General features: G+C 43.9%; 1 protein-coding gene across 7 annotated transcripts in view; it reads right to left on the reverse strand.

Annotated features, from left to right (window-relative positions):
* Nucleotides 1-20,587, reverse strand: part of znf536 (zinc finger protein 536) — a 322,643-nt gene that overhangs the window by 187,696 nt on the left and 114,360 nt on the right. For all 7 annotated transcript variants that reach the window (XM_079554661.1, XM_079554656.1, XM_079554657.1 and 4 more), the window contains exon 4: nt 19,780-19,879. The gene's annotated coding sequence lies outside the window, so the exon portion shown is untranslated. The remainder of the gene's footprint in view (nt 1-19,779; nt 19,880-20,587) is intronic.

Below are 20,587 nucleotides of genomic sequence, written 5' to 3' on the forward strand. Positions count from 1 at the left end.
CCAGAAGTTGATCATCGTTGGTAAGGTTTTTGAAGGTGTCAACAGGACTTGAGTGGGCTTGGCTCAGACACTTCTCCACGTTCATAATATTAGACTTGTATGGAAGGTGTTCAGAGTTTGATAACCAACATGGGCATCATCACAACAGTAAGAAGAAGCCTATGAGATGTGAAACAACCCAGTTCTGTTGATGACTTTGAAAACATTTACCACTTTGAGAGAAGACTTAATGTGGAATGCACGTACATTGTAAGCATGGACAATGTGCATGAACAGAGCTGGGACCCACAATCACCAAATTATGATGAAAAAAACTAAATTTTAAAGGAATAGGCCACTGTTTTTTCATACTGAGATATGTTCTTACCTGAGCTTAGACGAGTTGATACGTACCTGTCTGGTCTTTGTGCGTGCGTTCAGTCACGCAAAACGACCAAAGATGTGTTAGCATTATCGCCTCTCCCAACGTAGCTCCAAACGGGGGTGAAATTGGAAGCTACCCCGCTCTTCCACGGGCACAAAGACCAGACAGGTACGTATCAACTCGTCTAAGCTCAGGTAAGAACATTATCTCAGTATGGAAAAACGGTGGCCTGTTCCTTTAACAAATTCATGTAGTGATTCTATACTTTTTCAGTACATAAATATAAAAAGGGTTTGATGACCCACCAGTTGAGAACCACTGGTCTACGCAACAGAGTTAGTTATTTTAAATATAGTATTACCCCAGGGAGAGAGGATTTTACAAGTCTTTACAATTTGCTAATTGCAGTTTCGTCTTCAATAGCGATTAAAAGTGAGGCCCTACCATACGCGTGTGCAAAGATTTCTCCAAAATCGCCTTTCAAACTTCTCAATTCAGACGTTTAGCCGCCAAGTGCCAACCTTTTTTTTTTTTCTTTCAGGGTAGAAATGAGCGCAGAGGAAGAGAAGAAGAGACGGAGAGAGATGGGGGAGAACAAAAAGAGATATAAAACAACAGAAACAATGCATTAGCTTTCATGAATAATAAATCTAGCTGTCTATCTGAGCTGAAAAGATTCTCTCCTCTTTTTTTTTTTCCCCCCTTCGTATTTTGGGCGCTTCCGCATAAATCCACTGTCCGAATGAATAAATCACAACGAGGGGGACGTTTTCTTGAGCTGGTGCCGATCACTGGTAAATAACAACAATGATTTGAAACACATCTGTTGGCGTGCCGTGCCAGCTAACCCCTATAGAGCGAACGCGAGACAATGGCAGCAGCGGCACTCTTGTTCGACATCGCTGTGGCCGGGCATACCAAATGGAATTTAGCCATCGCAGACATACGCCATCGGAAACAATCAATTGATATATAAACAAACAACATCAGTGAGTAGGAATCGCGTAAAAAACGGACATAAAACGTGCCGCCGCAAACATGCACGCACGGCTGTATTATCCCTATTTCAATAGCAATGCTGGGGATGGATGGAAATGAATTAAAAGCTCAATCCGTGGGACGTGACAGCTGAATATAATTGGAAAAGGGCAGTATTAGGAAAATTAAGAAGCATGGATGGAATTGCAGAAGTCAAACTTTAATAAGTGACTGGACTTAATGAATGTATCATACTTTCGACACTCGCAGTTCATAGTCTTTGCATGTCATTGATGGTAGACGAGGACGAACGTGTTGCCAGAAACCATTCCAACAGCATTTTATATCCGTTTAATGAAGGAAATTGGTCACCAAGTTTAGATTTGGAGGTTTTCTAAGTGTTTTAATTAATACGACAACGTGATGAACCAATTATGTTTGACACCCGTTTCCTTTTTGCAGCTTTTAGACGGAGGCCTGTAAGGGTATTAAGTTGCATTCAACTACATGTCATTCACCAGAAGGAATTGTGGCACAGTAGGTCAAGTTTTCACTCACTGATGTTGCCTTGTCCATGGAAAAGCTACGTCATGAAGCTGCATTGTCAAGTCACAGTTTATTGGATGGATGCAATGGTAAAGGCAAGTCTACAAATCTGCAGAATCTCAGTGTTGCTCTGCTGTGGCACATCTAACTGGATAAAGTTAACAGATAAAACAAGTCAATACAAGCATTCCTCACTCACTGGTGCGGGACTCCAAGGGGCGCCCCTTGGAAAACCAAAGTGGAAGACATGCAACATCTTTATACAAGGCTTTGACAATGACCCTTCCAGCTTTCTGCTAATTCACATCTCATCAACGCAATCAAATCCTCCCTGATCTTCCATTCTTGCCCCCCAGTGAAGCCGGCATCGCACAGTCAGTCTAAACCCTGGGACTAAGACTCGCCTTCAGGACATTCTTGCCTTGTCAAGCTGCTTCACGCCATCCCTACATAGGATCAACTCCATGGCCCAGGAGACACTCTTCCACACATACGAACACAAGCCTCCGAGCAGCTTGTTTCAGTACTTGCTCCGCATCGTTACACCACTGACCTCGGCGAATGTCTAGGAGGGACTGAGTCGAGCAAACAAAGCAGGCAATAACAGATTTAGATAAGAGGATGATAAGAGAAGGCCCCTGAAGGGATATTCGGTACACTTAAGAAGCCTAAATGGTCATGGACAACACTAATACACTCCTATATTGAGTTGGCTCCATATAAGTTACGTATTAGTTAGTCTATCGTTACACTATATAAGAGTTAATATATATTAGGTAGGCTTAATAGGAGAACAAAAGAGCACGTATGGGTCATGGCGAGACTCGCGTATCAACTTACAATTGCCCTATTACATCAGCATAAGTAACTGAATCCTAACTGGCTTATAAGGGAGGCTCAATATCCCTTTGACTTGTCTCCTACCTCCAGGCCTTGTCTATGGTGATGACTCCTTCCTTCCCTCAACCATCGCGAGCTCAAAGCCAGAATGCTCTATGGGTGTGCCTAATGTGGGCTCGCCGAAATGTCAGCGCGTTATATATCCTTTTACGCACAGAGAGGCCCCTAAGGGTTTAATCGACTATGCTGTAAAGTGAGTTTGAGAGCCGAGAGAGAGTGCGATGAAGATGAATATGTTTCATTAGAGGGCAAACACAGCCCGATGCCTGGAATTGGCAGAGAGAAAGAGAACGAGAGAGAGAAAGTGAGGTGCGACTATGACGGAGAGATACTTTAGTTCGGACGCAGTGAGAAGTGCAAGTCTTTGTCTAATTGCTTTGCGAAGAGTTTGAAGTTCGGGGCTTGCTGCTTTTCTCCTCAAACTGTGCAGGAGTTTTCTGAGGTAGACAAAGACTCTCAAGCCGTCGTTTGTACTAGGTTGTTTGAGCGGTGAGGATGGTTCAATCCAGGACATGGACCTCTTGAGAGAGACTGGAACAATGATTTCAATATTTTCTAATGCAACCATTTTAAAGTTGGCAATGCATTCCTGGGTAGAACTAACATTTTGGAAGAAAACAAGAAAAAGCAGCTACAAAGCAGGATATAGTGGAGGGATGGTTGGTATTTCTGGTCAATCTGGCCTTCCAATGATATGTAGTGTTCTTTGGAGTGTTTCGTATGACCCCTAGTTCCAGACATTAGACAGAAGAAAAAGAACATGTACGTAAAGATAAATTGTACATTTATTTCTTAGAATATAAGGCAAATGGTCAATCTGCTTCCCTGTTCAAGTGTTGGAACTTCTAAAATGAATGAGCTAGGTTGCAATAGAAGACCACTTGTCCTTGAAAGTCATAGAGGAAAGTCAAAGCCATATACGATTTAGATTCATCTATGGCTATCCATTCCCCATTTACAGTAAAAAGTCCGGCGCTAATGTACTTACTACTATCACTTGGAGAAAACTTTTCACATTCAGACTCCTCTCATGTTACGTCTCCTGGTCGGCCCTGGATCATCCCCGCCAACCAGACAAGGAAGCTTCCAGCGACTACATGGCGACTTCAAATACTTGTCAAACAAAGAACAGAGCAGAATACGGGGGGAGAGAAGACATGAGCCCCTCCACTATCCCGCGGCCCTCGTTTACCAATTATACTGAGTACCTACTGACAGGTGGGTTGTCACTGTGTCTGCCTAGCCACCCAACAACCCCCCACCACCACCACTACCTCCTCCTCTCCTCCCCATCTTCATCACTTTCCACGGAGCGCAGCAAGAGTTTAGTAAGAACACGCGGCGGAAGAGAGAAGAAACCGCGTAGCTCCAGGCGTGATCACAAGAGAAGAGAAGAGGAGGAGGAGGAAAGCCCAGAGTTTAGCTCCCAGACACCGGCTTTGATTTCGGAAACTGCTAAAGGAGAGTCAGGACAGGTGATGGGGAAGAGAAGGTGAGCTGGATGTTCGAAGAAAAAGTTCAAAAGTATTGCCTGTTTTTTTGGTCTGCTACGTCGAAGAACGATGCACTGAGGAAAATGTTTATCAAAGTTCAATTCGATTTCATTTGAATTCGGGGCCCCTTTGTAAAGTCAGTGGTGAACTTATGAACTTAGGGCCTGAAACGCAAGGCAATATTTGTCACTTATCATAGAAGAAGTTTGCAAAGTCACCAACTGGTCCGGATACTTTGTTGGGGAAAAGAAATGGCCAAACAACCTCAACCCAAGGCGAAATTGTGCAGTACTTGTAGAAGGACTTCACGCTATAGCAACCTGTTAATCTACGAAGATTGTTGCTTCATAGGTCGACTGATACATACAGTGTACTACAAATTTTACTGATTCCAAAATTAATTTATGTACGATGAATTGTATTATCAAAGAATGCTGCTTTTAATGACAATCTTCTTCTTGTTCTTGAGACACTTATGGGAACAATTCATTTGCAATATAAGACAACAAACACTTAAGCATGTCATTTTTTTAAAGGCTATACTGACCAATGTCTCTAATAAATAATATGAAGTCATTCCTTTTTCATCAAATCTACTTGACTTCAGTTTCCCAGGTCGTAAAATATACCATGAGTGTCTCTTTGTCTACAGTTTCCTCTCCCAAACTTCCCAACGGCGCGCAAACTTTCCCGTTGCACTTTTCCACTGACAACTCCGCTAGGTTTACCGACAGGGGTATCTCCCCCACCTACCCCCCTCATCTCTCCTCTCTGTCTCTGCCATCTCACGAAGTCAGCCAGCCAACGAACATGTCGGCGACAAAACATAACCATAATGGCTCATTAAAGGGAATGGAGACAACTTAGGCAAACAAAGCAGCCTTCAGAGGCCTGTCACCGAAACTCCTGTGATGGTACGTCCAAACCGGCATCGGCGACAGGGAGGCAAGAAACTCTCTTCTTTTCCTCCCACGGCAAACTCCCGGCAGTGTTTTGACGGCACTCGACGTGTCTCTATTTGTTTAGTGACAAATCTAATGTGTGCACAGTGGAGTGATAGACTTACCACTGAGCTCCGGAGAGAGGACGGGACGCGCTCAAGACGCTTTCATCCCCCATTTCTTTGAGACAAGGTGTTATTCAAAGGGATGACTCAAAAATCACAGGTTTGTAAGAAATGGCTACACGCACTTGGCGCTGCAGACGATGTTTTATAGGTGTTTCCAATTCTGAGAAGATTCAAGCCGGCATGTGACGGCGTGATTCATAAGAAAATATTTGGTGACATGCAAGTGTAAAATAATTAAACGCTATGAGTTATTGTCGGATGCTTGCGTCAGGTTGAAAGAAGTGATTATGCGACTTCATAAAATGTGTGATTGTGTTAAATTGAAAGAATCGGTCTCAGGCGTGCTCTGTTGAAAAGGTACTATGGCGATGTGGAATAAAAGTAACATGAATTTGTCAAAAGTATGTGGAAAACTTTGACTTGGCGATTGCTTGCCAAGTTCCAAGACGTATATATATGATTTGATCAAAGCAAACTGAAAAAGCGTTCAAAGCAGGCGATCCGTAGCCGCCTCAATAGTAATTATCAATTTAAATGTAGAGGAAACGTTTAAAAAATGCAATTAATTATTAAGACAAAACGACAACACAAGAATAAAAAATAGGAGTTCGTCAAGGCAAGTGTAATTCTAAAGCCAATTAAGAAAGTAAATTAGTCTGGCATTGAAAATAATATTGTACATACAAAACAGCCTAGTTCCTGTTCTCGTGAATCAAGATTACACTTATAAATGCGCCGGGTTTTCTTCCTTAACTCTCCATGCTTAAACTCAATCATCAGCATTACCATTTCCTTCATCATAGCGCACTTTCCATTCTCCGTATTTGCTGAGCTGAAGCTGGTGTGTTGCTAATCCCACAGGCCTCCACTGACCCAGCACCGGCGTATAGTGAAAAGTACAGTGCTATCAGCTCACCGATCCTGCAGTAATTAAAGAAGGCCTGCACCATGTCTAAAGCTCCTCTCCCCTCCCCTCTCCCCGGGCCGGTGCGCTGTTATGTCTGCCGCGCCCAGACGAGCAGCGCTAAGAGGCTTAAAACGCATGTACCTGGATGTTACCGCGCTGCTCTTCAAGTGTGCGCCCACAGGGGATTAAGGAAGCGATCGTGAAAGTTCTATTAGCCACCGTCGTGCAGTGGCCTTGTGACGAGCTTCAATAAAGAACACAATCAATAAAGAAGATTTCCATTGTTTAGAAATGTTTGTTAAGAAAAAAAATATGCAAAAATCTTGAATCTGATTATAAAGGTGCTGTGCCCTATAGGTTATAACTCAAAACATTTGAGTTTGGGCTTCAGAATAGGTCTCTTAAATGTCACTCCTTCATTTCAAGCTGCCGAATGTAATCGATAAGGCTGCACGATATGAAATTCGATGTTTGGAAACTTTCAATAGAGACAGTGTTGCGACTCACTGCATTTAGATAAAATGCTTGTAATCTTTTTCTTCACATTCTGTCAAAACATAATACCAAATCAGGTCCAGAACATGGATAGATTGACTTATTCGTAAAACCATGGTGCAATATAGATATCGTAAAAATGAGAATTTGCAGGTAGTGCACTAATAGAGCATATATGAGTGAAAGAAACATATTGGAAAGGATCAAAACAAAGTGTTCTGAGTCAGCCTGGAAAAGGATGTGTATTATATGTTCAGTAAGATGTTCTATTGGCCTAAAAATCTCCATTAATCACTACAAGAGAAGTCAGATTGTTTGTATTTCATCAATATTATTTGAGGGCACGGCGGCTATTTCAATGACATCTAGTTCTGTGAGGCAAAAAAAAAAAGGAAAAATGCTATTAATACCTCACAAACTCACCAAGGGAAAGAGATCAAACTTGTAAGGGAATACACGAGGATGACCACAGTCTGAACGCTTGGAGAAATTGGGGGGAAAAGTATATGACCTTTTTATTTTGATGATCAGATTAAAACTGATATCACACGCAAAAAAGAAAAAAAAAAGATAGAAAGACGAGGACAGGAAGAGGAGGGGAGGGGAGGGGGGGGAGACTGAAGTGAAATCAAGACGGCCAAAGGGAATTGATGTGGTGAATCAAAGTTCTGGGGGCAGTTGCATCACGGGTAAATAAGACTGGGGCTCAGTAGTGGTGTTTGTATAGAGTACAGTGAACAGTAGTTTGGTAGTTTAGTAATGGTAAATCACATTGTTTTAAAAGACTGGTAAATATAAGAAGAACAATAGCAAGGATAAGAGAGCTTCTAATACTTAGGTAGACATGGGTGATGCTCTTTTTGCTGTGTATCTAACATATAAGCATATCATAGTGGACTGCAGTGAAATTGCATCTTGATAAGTTAAAATGACTGAAGATACGGATATTTTACCTAAATTTAAGTGGAATGCAAGTTTTTTTTCTTAATGTAAGTGCAATACTATTTGTTCCATGGGCAGATTCATACCTTTCTTCCCTACTCAAATCAAGAGCCTATATACAAATGTATTATTGCACTGTGTTCCTTTAATTTTTGCGAATGACATTAGACTTTTGTGATTTTGCGCAACTCGGGGGGGAATAAACTTCCCAGGCCACGTTGGTATTTTCGTCCGACTTGATGTTAACAAAACCTGCTTAAAAACAGTAATACGCGAGGCTTGGCAATCACGGATGCAGGAAGTCTAGCCGTGTTGACACTCGGAGCTTCCTCTACACAAAGACTATTCAAACAGGAATCAGTTATTTATACAACACTGTGTTTCTATCTATTCTCTGCGCGCGCGGTGTGTACGTGGAGAAGGGCTGCCTTCTCCAAACACCACTGTACAATAACAGCGCAGACAAATGGAATATGGTGTTTATTCTAGGGTTATAATGCTAGGTCAACTAAACATTTAAAATAGAGCTGGGAAGAGAGGGTTGGGACGCGCCAAAATGGAGGCAAACGTCTGTCTCGTGACATCTCGCTATTGTGACGGGGTTTTGAATCTGAGTGGATGTTTTTATTGTTTTTATTGTGTGTATTTCTGTTGCTCAATGGGATACATTGAGGAGGACACAATGGTTGACGTTGACAAGTTTGCCTGGGCACCTCTCTCACATCTTAAAGGAACAGGCCACCATTTTTCCATACTGAGATATGTTCTTACCTGAGCTTAGACGAGTTGATGCGAACCTGGCTGGTTTATGTGCGTGCCCGTGGAAGAGCTTGGTCGCTTCTACCTTCACCCCGTTTTTGCGCTATAGGAATACATTGGGAGAGGCTAAATGCTAACAACATCTTTGGCCAGAGCCGTGAGAAGATATTTTAGTCAGGGGGTGCTGAGGGACAAAATTTACCCCAATAACGCGCTTTCTGTGCATATTTCATATTTATTAATATTGCCTGCAGTTCGCCAACTACCCACCAGGGGGGTGCTACAGCGCCCTCAGCACCCTGGGTTCCCACGGCCATGTCTTTGGTCTTTTTGCGTGAATGAGGGCAAGCAGTTCTTCCATTCTGACATATGTTCTTACCTGAGTTTAGACGAGTTGATACGTACCTGGCTGGTCTTTGTGCGTGCCGGTGGAAGAGCGTGGTAGCTTCCAACCTCACCCCTGTTTGGAGCTATAGGAATATATTGGGAGAGGCTAGATGCTAGCAACATCTTTGATCGACCAAACAGGTACGCATCAACTCAGCTAAGGTAAGAACATATCTCAGTATGGAAATACGGTGGCCTGTTCCTTTAAGCGTGGTGTGGTCTTGACTACCTTGATGATTTTGCCAATGTGTATGATTTAGGTTGATTGTCGAAACCGGAACAGCCTGGAGAAACTAACAAGACATGGAAACTTCACACAGAAAGTTTCACATAACCTGAAAATTGAACCTCCAGGGAGATCAGTCACCGCTATCTCAAATTATTCTATATTTCAATGTGGTTCCTATTGAAAGATGCCAAATTAGAAAGTAGAAAACAGTTCTTGGCCTATTTAGACACATACAAGGGTCAAACTGTGATGCCTAATCCTTAATTGTTGATGTAGAGAACAAGTGTAACATCCTTCCTTTGCGATTTTCCTTTTTCCAATACAGAAGAGACCAAAGGTGTGAAACATTCCGTCGGATTCCAACTCTCTCCGTGACTAATTCGCCGTTCCCTAATCTAAAGTCGGTGCCAGTGTGTCAGAAAACATAACATAATTGTCTTTCAGTTTGAAGAAGAACTAAAAATACCGAGACAATGGAGCGCCGAGATGAGCAGAGGCATGGAGGGAGAGAAAAGAGCAACACTGTTTTGTCCTAGAGCTCTGTTTTTTCCCCCCACTTTCCCAGCCCCATCGCCAGTCGCTGCAGAATCAACGGATATGTGAATTAAACCCCATTGTTTTAAGCCCGATCTGCCGCTAAATTTAGGCCCCCCGTTCCCGTGCGATGTGAAAGAATTCTCCGCTTATCTTATGTTTGCGTGTTATATTTTTCTTGCCTTTTTCCTTTATCCCGCATTGTCATCTCCGAGTGCGTGCATATTGTTTGAACAAGTGAGAATGGGCGCCGCCTCTTTGCATGTGTCAAGGGGGGGGAGCGCGCATAGACACACGCGTATAGTTCAGCCATGCGATTTTTGCAATTAGAAAAGACACAAAAATAATTATTCTGCCGCGCAGTCACTCGACATATCCTGAGTCGATGATGCACGGATCACGTGTTTAATAAAAAAGGTTAATCAGTTGTTAATCAGAGGATTAATAACACGTTATTTTCTTTACAAAACCATTAATATTATGCCATAAATATTTAATGTTGATAGGTCTGTTTTTTTGTTTTTTTTGTATATATATGGGCAGGGGGACTGGAGGAAGGCATGGGGGTGGGCGGAATGTGTGTGGTGATGCAGGGCAGAGTGAGCAATACCCGGGCATTAATGTGCATTAATCATGCTTTGGTGAAGACAAATAAATTCATTCATGTTTATTAATACAACCTTGGAGAAAACAATACTCTTTACATTATGCACCCATTTATTAGGGAGAGGATTTATGAAGGCGAGGACCACAGGAGAGCGGCCGGTGATGCGGGGAGACAGTGGAGACTTGATTCCCACTCTTCATATTGTTGCTTTGTTTCGAGGCAAAACATATCGTTTTGAATTGTTTTCAACAGGCTGAGCAACACTGATCTGGACAGTGCCCGTCTGACCGGTGTGGTTATGTCAAAGGGAGACCCACGCACCTGCTGTATTACTCAGGGGTTCCCAAAGTGCGGATCGTGAGCCCCTGGATGAGCGATCAGGGGGCTGGGTTAGGGTTAGGTTTAGAGTCAAGGGTAAGGGTTATGATTAGGGTTAGGACTGGTAAATATGATGTAAGTTGTGTTTCACTCACACAGATCTTACACATAGTTTTAGAGACTAGAAGGTCTTGGCTTTCAAATGAGGTATCACACTGGCATATAGGCTTTAAGCTCTCCTGCCAATGCGCTTTAAGATTTGGATATGCATAACTGCTAACGCTAACCCTCAGATGGCAGGCAACAGGTTCTACACTTGATTTGGGAAAAAATTTGGGAACCCCAGTATAACTCGCAGCCTTTTCAGTCCTGCCATCAGAGAGAGGTTTATGGAGTCTCAATCCGTGCCATGCCCAACCGACTGATGGGAAGCTGCATTTAATAGGCTGTCGGGAAGCTGAACTCTCCCGTTCCTGATTAGGTTTTGGATATGTGCTTTACAAATGGTAGAATGAACCAAAGAGCTGACTAAACTGAACTACTAGCGCTGGAAAGAAGTTATTTAAATGAAGTATAGTAGTAGAAGTAGTTGTAGTAGAACCGGATCAAAATAGGCCACAATGAGCCGGGAGCAAAAGTTCATTAATGTCTAGGATGGAGAATTTACAGCATTTAGTGAAGCAATTGTGAGTGTGTGCGGTCCACTATACCGCATGACTGAAAGGCTTGGGGTTAAACTCTGAGATTTCAGCCGTCTTTTCCCCCCCCTTAACAAATTACCCTGCCCATTTGCTAATCAAAGCAAAACAAATATTGCTTTTCATCCGCTCCATTTGTCTGAACGAACATACAGACGCTCCCAAAATACTCGTTTCCCAGCTCAAATGTAATTAAATTGTGCCTTTAGTGAAAACATGCAGTGGTACTCCAATTAGTTGTGTTTTTTTCTGGGATTTCTTTTTTTTTTTTTTGTCGTCAGAAAAGAGAAAGAGAGGAGAGAGCGGCGTTCGTTTGGGCGTGCCCTGGGCTCCTCGGCTGTCCCGGAATAAGAGTGCGGATGATGATGCTGAAAGGGAGGTTTGAGACCCGTTGGTAATAACATGAAAATGGGCTCTTTCTGGAGAAGTAATTGGCAATATGACTTATGAAATTTGATATTAGGTTCAGATAAGTGATGTGCGGCTGGTGTCTGACTTTCTTATTGGCGAACATCAAAACAATTGTTAACTTTTAAAATGGATTTCACACTTTTTAGAAGTCCATGTTGAGAAGTCCGAAGCAAAGCTGAACTGAGAAAGGTTCACAAAGGCCTAAACCGGGCAAAATCAGAGCCGTTTTGTCTCATTCCTGCGTCCTAATCCAGTCTCTTTTTCTGGATGCACTGCTTCCAAAAGTTTAAAAATGGCAAGAAATGAGAGACAAAGCCGCTGTTAACAATCATCCATATGGTTGATGTACATTACATACAGCACCTGAAAATGTCTGCAAGCAATTATCCGCCGGCCAGTCGGAGATCCAGCGTTTGTTGAGAGACATAAATTGCATTATAAAATGGCGTGTGCGTTTCGTAAGATGGCAGACGCGTCGATGCTTTGTTCATGCGCATCTTTTTGCCTGTATATGCTCTTCCGCTCGCTCATCCCGTTGTCCTCCCCCTGTCCGTTTAAACGCTCTCCCTTTGTCTTTGTCTTAAGCTCCAAATTGTGTTTCTATCGAAGGCTTCTATAGATCGGCCGGCAAAATGTCATCCGTCAAGCTGTCAATGAATCCATCCTTTCATTTAATGATCACCCCACCTGATATGCATTTTACATGGCTCCATATACCTTTAATGGGAATCGATGGAAAGCAAATAACGCTGGAAGCCAGTAAGCTGCATGTCTGACGGACGGATGTGGACGCCGGCCATTTGTCAATACGCACTGCTGGGTTCTGTGCGGCTTTGTACAGTGTACGCTTCGTAACGACAGCGGCCTTGGAGTGCTTTTGTTCTGTTTGTAGTTCTAAGGGATCACTTTAATTCAAATTTTTAGAGTGTTTGATATGAAACTATGAATCTTTTCACTCCCTATGTTAAAGGAAGTATGCCTGCCATCCGTTATGATGAGCGTCTAGAATCTTTCCCCACAAAAAAAGCTTCTCTAACATATATAAAACGTTGTACTTGTTCACTGTACTGTACGTGATTGGGCGTCCACTGTTGCCGCACGCCAACGACAAATCTGAATTCAAAGGAATCACGCTAATTCTCACTTTAAACTGCAAATCAGTCTGTTCGGTATAGCCGCTTGATCTTAAACCCCTCAAAAAAAAATCTTTTCTGATATTCGTAGCTGCTTCCGTCCAGAGCCGCCCCTGATCTGCGGCTTTAACTACAGGCACTGACATGAGATGGCGGAGGATTATTCAGACAAATAATCGCTACAACAAGCCTTTGTCAGGCCACATCCACCCCGATCAAAGTCAGATCCCAAATCGGGCCAAAAACCCCTCTGCGCGTGTCGCCGAGGCCAGCGCGCACGCCTGTCGATACCTTCTCCCAGTTGTCTTCATAAACTAGGAGAGAAGAAGAAATTGAGCGAAAGCGACAGAACGAGCGGCGAGGTAAATGATGAAGGCAGAGAGAGGGAAAGAAAGACAATTAATGGAGAGCGGAGATATGGCGAGGGATGCGGCGGAAAAGGCCAAGGAGGGGAGGGGATGGGGGGGGGGTGGAGAGATGGTCGCTTGCCGCGGGTTCGGTTAAATACTGATTTCATCATACGACCGGGGAGGAGGAGAAGGGGGAGAGGAGGAAGGGGGGGGGCTCGGCCACTGTGGCAGCTCTAAAACACATAACTTTTGTACAAAGTGAAAATCAAATATTAAAAATGACAGGCCTTATAAGTGTGCTGAGTGAGCCCGGGTCACGCAGGGAGGGAGGCGCGGGCGGCTTGTCAGCTACTATCTGTCAGGCCGAATTAGAAACAATCAGGGCCGAGTGAAAGGGAAGGTGATTGTTATTAAGCGGCGGGGCCCAGCGAGCGGGCGCCCCAGATGTGGCCGTGCATATAAAAGAACAGGAAGCCCGCGCTTTAATTCAGGAAGCGCCGCCACAGAGGGGGGAAAGAGAGGGAGGGGGGGGGCGAGAGTGTGTGTGTGTGTGTGTGGGGGTAAGGGAGGGAGCTGGGGCGTCTTATCGTTAACATGCTGGAAGTTACTTTGATAACGCATTAGGGCCTTTTGTGGAATTGCCGGGATGATGCACCTTAAATTTTTCTCCCCCTTTTTTTTTTCTTATTTTTTTCACACACACCCCTCCCCCAGCGGCTCATCAATCTCTGTCTAATGCGTCTCGGCGAAGTGGCAGGTCGGGCCCAGTGAGTTAGGGGGTGAAATGTAGATACGTCCGACCGCATGTAGCAGATGAGCGAGGGGGAGTGACAGGCCCGGCCTCCATATATCAATTACAACCCCAGCACGGGCAAGAGGACGCGCGCCTTAAAAAAAAAAAAAAAAAAACTCTTGTGTGTGTGTTTTTTCTTCCCTCGAAATCAGAATCACCTACCGGCACCCGCTTTGCTCCGCGGCCCAGTTTTGCCGAACGGTGGCTGATTAACATGGACACGACTCGGATTTGACTCCTTTGGGTATGGCCTTAGCGATCTGTCAAGTTGCCTGCCTAAAAGTCCTACGAGACGGGACTTCAACGCCCACAGCTCTCCCCCCTGTCAGGGAAGAAAAAGAAAAAGGGGGGCGCGCTTGATGCCTACAATATGCCACTAAAGGACAGAAGGGGAGGGGGGGGTGCGTCTGACTGATAGAGAGCGACAGTAATCAGCCGAGAGCTTTCCAATCAAAGGCGCATTGGCCGCAGTGATGAAACCGCGACGGCAAACGGCAATCGGCAAACAACTAAAGTCTTACTTAACTTTTAATTAGCCGGTTAATGTCAAACACAATGCGATCACGCCGATGCGAGTGATGGGAAGAGACAAATGCGGCGGTTTGATTCCGCCAGTCAGCCCGAGCCGTTCGGAGAGTCAAGTGGATCCATTGCTCTTCCCCCTCGTAGTTTCACTTAACCTCAGTTACGTGAAATCAATGGGAAGCAACGGCGGGAAGAAAGCGCGCAAATGAAGGAGGTTGTTGAGATTAGTTACTTTCATATATGCGCCGCCGCCTCTTAGTTGGGGGGGAGCGCTTTGATTTGTGTTTACTTTGTAGTAGAGATATCACTTAGAATTACCCCGTGCTTTTAAGGAACACTCATCAGGCGCTCGCAATGAAGCGGTCTTGTCACCGACGCATTTCTCTTTCTCTCTCTCTCTCTCTCTCCCTCTCTCTTGTCATTTTTTATCACTCGGGATCGCTGGAACACAAGGCGTCTCGAGTTTCCACCTCCCAGGTTCTTATTTTTTTTTTTTTTTTTCCTCTCTTGCCTTGCCTTTCCTGCCTGCCTGACTGCCTGGATGCTGTTGCCGCCGATGTAGCGGAGGTTATGGAGTTAAACACAGAGCTGCTAAACGTTCCCCAAGGTAATAACAGGAGGTGTATATACAGTGCACCGCTGTACGGCGACGCCAAGGAGCTGCCGGCGAGCAATAGAGATGTACTGGTGGTATGGAATAGAGAGAGGAGCGCAGGCGGCGGAGACGGGGAGAGAGAGGAAGGAAAAGCAAATGCAGTTATGAGTGAGACAGAACATGGTGGAAACAGTGTAAATACAAATGAAACACAATTTGTTAGACTTGTCTCAAAAAGTGTTGTTTGAACTTACTTAGGAATCTTCTTAGAGACTACTATGCACTATATGAATGATTGGGACAGAAGTCTTTTTCTTTTCTTGCAGGAATAAGACTTCAAACTGGCTAAGGACGTTGCCTGTGATACCGAAACTAAAACGTATCTAGGCAATTATATAAACATTATCTTCACTTGAGGAAATGTATTTCTTGCAAGAGTGCTGTCAAAGCCTTTTACTTGAGTGACTGTACTCTCGCCACTGTATATAGGCGTGTAAGTTGGGCATCATAAAAGCTTTTTATTAAGAAGCTAAATATCCTTAACCTTAAATTGTGTGTGTGTCTGACTTTATCAATGCCAAGTCCATAGTTATTTCACATCAACACAGACATACAGTATAATGAAGACCGTCCTATCCTTGTTCTTTTATACCAAGTCAGATCAAAGTGGAATGGGGTGAGTGAGTAAAAATAAACGCAGCTTGGGTACGTTCAAAGCGTTGTGCAAATGCAAATAATAGACGCTGGCGATGTGACGTCAGGCTGATGTTTTTGGCTGAAGTGTGAGCAGGTGCCTGCACTTTACTCCTGATTCACTCGCGTGCGCACTCAGCGCGAAGGAGTCGATAATATATACACTCTGATGTGAGCATTTTTGTAAAACACCTGTCAACTGATAATGAAATATATATGTACGGTTAAGGCTTAAGTTTAAGAGCTCACTGGTCTGGCATGGTTCAACAAAGTACGTCTAACTTTCGACTGTATACAACCTTCATACAAACTTGCCAGCATCTTATCTCAGTGTGTTGTGCCGTGAAATCTGAGCTAATATTGTTTAAAATGGAACAGAATGTAAAGTTTGCTTTGCTGAGTATTGTATGTGTAATGACAGCTGGCATTTAGGTCGCTAATCTGGATAAATGAGAATGGAGGAAAGCGCTACTCCAAGTGTACACTTTCTTTTCGGGTTGCTCAGCAACGCACAGCTCAGTTATTTTGTTAGTCATACATTCTAGGATTCAAACTCAAATGTTGAAAAGCAGAGGTAACTCAGACAAATTGCTTTAGTTTTCAGGATGTGAAGAATTTGTCCTGGGTGGCGTATAACTGTGAAGGACTTCTACACGCACATTTCAGATGACTTCAATATTAGAAGTAAGATAAAGGTAAAAAGTAATCACAGTGCTGCCATGTACTAATTCATCAATGAAAGTCCTCTCTCTGGTACAAAGAGACAGCAGATTGCATACATGGTGCTGCCAGTGCATATTGTGCTGTTTCTTATTGAATTCCTGACCCTTGCTTTATCAAAGACAAGTATTTCTCTGAGTGTCTAAAGGTTTCTCGTCGGACATTCAATAAGCTTCTTTTCAGTAGGTCTTGTGACCATGTACCTATTTCAGTGCAAAGGAATGTGACACGCCAGAAAAGTATGAAACCACTGTCGACCCTCGTTTAAGTTCAACCCCCGCCTTTTATCGCACAGAAGTGTTAAGCCACCAGAACGTAGATGAGATCTGCTTTATCAAAGCACAAATGTCTAGTCAAATCTGCAGCAGTGCCCCGGGCTATATATCAGCATCTGTTCCACTATGACTGTACAGTAGTGTCCCACAGACTATGGGAGGAACAGCTGAGCCCTCTCACACAGAGCTGAGAGGCAGACATATAAGGTGTGCCCCCCTGGCCTGGGCTCCTCACTGCAGGAGGAGAGGTGAAGCCGGGTGACCGTAAAACCCCACGGCCTTCTCTTAAGAGCTCCTGCATTCCACCGTCCTCTCTCTCCCGCCCACCCCCTCCCCGCGCCCATTCTTCTGGTATTATTTTTTTATTTTTTTTCTGTACTATGAATAAATTTAGTCTGTCCCGGACATGAAAATGTCAAATACCTAAAATACACCTAGGCTAAATAGCATATTAATTTTTAATGCCTGCTCATCCTATGCTGCTATTCTCATATCAGGCCTGTCTGCCAACAGCTGTTGCTGGCTCTCCGGCTGGGAATTTATCATCCATCTAGCTAAAGGAGGGAGAGAGTGAGAGAATAAAAAAAGATGGCAGACATTGTTCCCGAGACAAGGAATAAGGGGAGAGATGCATGCACGTTTTCATGGATCCCTACCTCGCATTTATATCGCCGCCACCTTGCAACTTTTCTTACTTTGATATACGAGTGGGATTCAATTACTCTAATGCCAAACATAAATTGTTGGAGAATTTGCCGCCTTTTTCGGGCCGATGATGTGCACAAGCCCCTCATACATAAAAGAGAAATAAGGAGGCGAGTGGTGACATTGACGCTGGAGGTAGTGACATTGGGGAAAGCGGCAGAGGGAGGCGAGGCGCACTGAAGCAACGTGCCAGAGTGGGTGTTGAATGCCACCCATGTGTGTTTTTAGGTGGCATGTGGTGGATGATTATCATAGATTATCACAATCCAGATTGTTACAAGTTCTGTCGGCGCACATAGCAGCAGTGTACTGTAGCTCAGTGCCTGCGTGTGTGTGCGGCGGCGTGTGTGTGTTGTGGTTTAAGAGAGTGCCTTTGGGGATAAGACTAAATGGTGAGTGAATGACGAACAGTTGGAGTGTGTTCCTGCGCGTGTGCCTTCGCCCGGTGTCTGTTCGCTCGCCGTTTTATCCGTACTGTAAAAAGAACCAAAAGCAGCACAGTTTTGCAAATCAGATGTGGCTGTGTAAAGTTACCAACAATCAGTGATCCGTGTATTCCAGGGGAAGGAAAAAAAACAAAAATTAACATACGCGCCTTCAAGACAAATGCATTATGCAAAGGTAGAACCAACTAAGACTTTGTGTATTTTGGTTCTCGAAATGTGATATCGTGTGAAGACTTTCTATTTGTCCTGACAAATTTCTTCATTTTTTCGTGATTAAATTTACAAGGCACTACGAATAAGCTTGTTATTGTTTATTCTTATTTACTTTGATGGGATACAGTGTGTGGTGAGTCTTCATCATAGTTTTAAGTGTCAGTTTTGTGAAGAGACTTTTTGTTTCATGTAGAACTCAAGAGACCACGGAGAGACAATTCCACATTTAAGTAGTAGAGATTTTGACAATAAGAGCGAGAAAAAGCTTGTGAAGATGGGAACGAAATGTCCTTTGAAAGTCTCTACTTCAATGGATGATCCCTGGATGAATGAGAGCCTCCAACAACATTACCCATATTCCATGGACTCGCACACGACCCATATACACAATATGGTTGTATGGCAGAATGTTCACCTCTTACCTCGCTTCCAAAGCAAAAAGTAAAATAATAAACAATAGAGCTGAGAAAACTATCACTATGTGAAATCTGAGCAAAATCCATAATAAAAATTGTTTTGACAGTCATTCAAAACCAAAATTGTGAGACTATGCGGCTCTATGAGGTATACCATCGATTCAGCTGTGAGCTTTATCCAGCCGTGAGTCGTGATTGGTTGAAAACTATCACCTCCGAATCAATAGGAGATCTTTATCCAGATGTAAAATGACAGTATTGACCTGACAGAGCAAGTGTAATGCCTTCCTCCTCATAGACCTGACCAAAACACGGTGATTCTCAGAAGTAACCACTTTTTGGATCGGTTTACAGATCAATGCCATCAGTCCATCCTCCAGTGGGAAGGAATCATTTTATGTCCCAACTTACCTCCTTGTTCACTTGCCACTGGCAAAGTGTACTGCTGTTGCGGCGAGAGACTTCACAGTCCCTTGTCTCTCTCGGTGTGTTAGTACATAAAGTGTGAGTGGTTGTTTGATGCAAAGTGCTTCGTGTCGTCACAAAAGGAGAGACGCCATGTTGCTCCTGTGATGAGAATACCGGCAGATTTGAAAATTTGAGGTCCTAGATTTGTGTCCTCCTGCTCTGTAAGACTCTGGTGTGCTGGTGTGAGTGCGGACTAAATACAGTTTTCCCTTCTATGATTCCAAATTATGGAAGTCACAACCCGGAGTCACAATTTTCAAGTCAAAATTAGACCCTTCTTTGTAGAAAAGCCTATAACTAGATTCTTCATATTCATTTTTATGATGTTTACTTGAAATGCTCATTTTCTCTATATGCAATAATCTTTTTTTTATTGTGTACTTCAAGCTGTACTCGTGCACGAAAGGTGCTTTAGTTAAGAGTTGGGTTTCGTTCTGCCAAAAGGTAGAGCTTTTCCTTGCACAGTACAGGTTTGGGAAAGAGTATCAAATTGTACATTTTCTGTCGAGTACGACGTTTAGTACTGCACGTCTAAATTTGTCTTTGATTATGAAGATTCAGATCACGGTGCCCCTATACTGACCCTGTCCAGGAGCATTAATATTTGTGATGTCTGAAATATGGCTTCCTAAAGTAGAAGTCTAAAGCGTAGGGTTGGCAGGTTATAAACTCCTGGAAGACGGGGACACCTTTGCGATTCCCGTGATTTATCATCCAGCCCTGACAGAAATACTTTGTGTACCCAGCCTTAAGTGAAAAATACTCTGCTCTTTGAAGGCGTCGTGGAGTGCGATGAGTGCACGGACGTACCTTAACACGCCAACAGCATACTGGACTGAAGCCGCCTGTTAGGATCGAGTGGGCCCCTCTCAGTCACTCCTCACTGGCTAGTGCTTACCGGGATGACCACCTGGAGGAAGCAAGAGGGAGACGAGAGGGGGGGGGGGGAGATTAGCGCCGGGTTGACAATGAAATATAGGCCTGAAGAGGAAGTAGAAGAGGAAGAGTGATGCGGTGTTCGTGACCAAACCAAACGGCTCTTGAATGGTTCGAAAGGACCTCACTTGTGAAAAGGACCCAGTGTTTTTTCTTTCTTTTTGACGCCGTGCGAACACAAGTATCAGCAGAGCAGGCAACACGAGCGCACTGAAAAATGATTCGACGCCGCAGTGGATGGAGGCCTGTTTTCTTTAATTGTGGCACAGTGTTTTGCTCTCGTGACGTTTTGCAAATTGCGCGTACAGTTTCGAGAGAGAAGAGAGGAAGACAGAAAAACACAGAAAAAAGCTTCATTTGAACGGCTCTTTCAAATGAACCGATCCCAAAGATTTGACTCCCATTAAAGAGCCACAAATCCCATCACTGGAGGAGCGTGTGGAGTGAGGAGGAAAGGGATTGGGCGTGTGTGTGTGTGTGTGTGTGTGTGGGTGGGTGGGTGTGTGAGCGTGCGGCGGGGGTCGATGTCAAGATGAAAATGTAACAAATTCAGCCCGGGCGAACGCTGCAGAGGTCAAGGCAACGCAGCCGAAAAAGGTTAAAGATGAAATCAAAGCCGGCGTGCTGCGGTGCCCGGAGGCGCAGCTGAAAATCTATCCCTCCAAGGCAAGGCCACCGCTGA

This window comes from Gobius niger (assembly GCF_951799975.1).
Source record: "Gobius niger genome assembly, chromosome: 4".
In the NCBI taxonomy this organism is placed as follows: Eukaryota; Metazoa; Chordata; class Actinopteri; order Gobiiformes; family Gobiidae; genus Gobius; species Gobius niger.